Genomic DNA, 615 nt, shown 5'->3' with positions numbered 1-615 from the left:
AAAGAGTGCTAAACACCACATCACTGTCATTTTAATACATGAACATATAAAATTAACAGTTCATACCTAAGGCTAATTACTGTCTCCAACTTAGTATACTTTCTCATTTACTTAGCAGTAAGCCTACAGATCTGTTATCTAATATCTGGGCAAAGCAAGGTTTAAAACACTTGATGGTATGACATTTCTGTCTGAGATACAAGACAAAAGAAAGACAAGCTGGAGAACATGCTAGCATCCAGACAGAGATAGCTCCAAGCATCACTACAGTGACCTACAGCAGCCTAGTGGTTGATAGCAGTCATTTGTACGTCCTCAAGGCTGTATGTGGCCCTGGCCCTGTGATCAATGCTTTAAGGTCTTAAATAACATGCCATATGTTCATCTAAATCTAAGCTGCAATAAAATGAGAACACAGCCACAAAGATATTCCATGTATAATACAGAGCATCTTTATGACTGGTTTGCATTATGCCTTAAATAGAACGTGGCACAACCTTCTTCCCCATGTCTGGTTCCAACACACAGCTGAGCACTGGGATTCAACTTGGGGTAGCTTCAGGATCCAGGACACAGCCTTTCTTTTCCTGAGCTTTAGGATCAGGCTGGGGACAG

The sequence above is a fragment of the Alligator sinensis genome, unplaced genomic scaffold (genome assembly GCF_000455745.1).
Source record: "Alligator sinensis unplaced genomic scaffold, ASM45574v1 scaffold223_1, whole genome shotgun sequence".
In the NCBI taxonomy this organism is placed as follows: domain Eukaryota; kingdom Metazoa; phylum Chordata; order Crocodylia; family Alligatoridae; genus Alligator; species Alligator sinensis.
Note: the sequence above shows the minus strand (reverse complement) of the source record.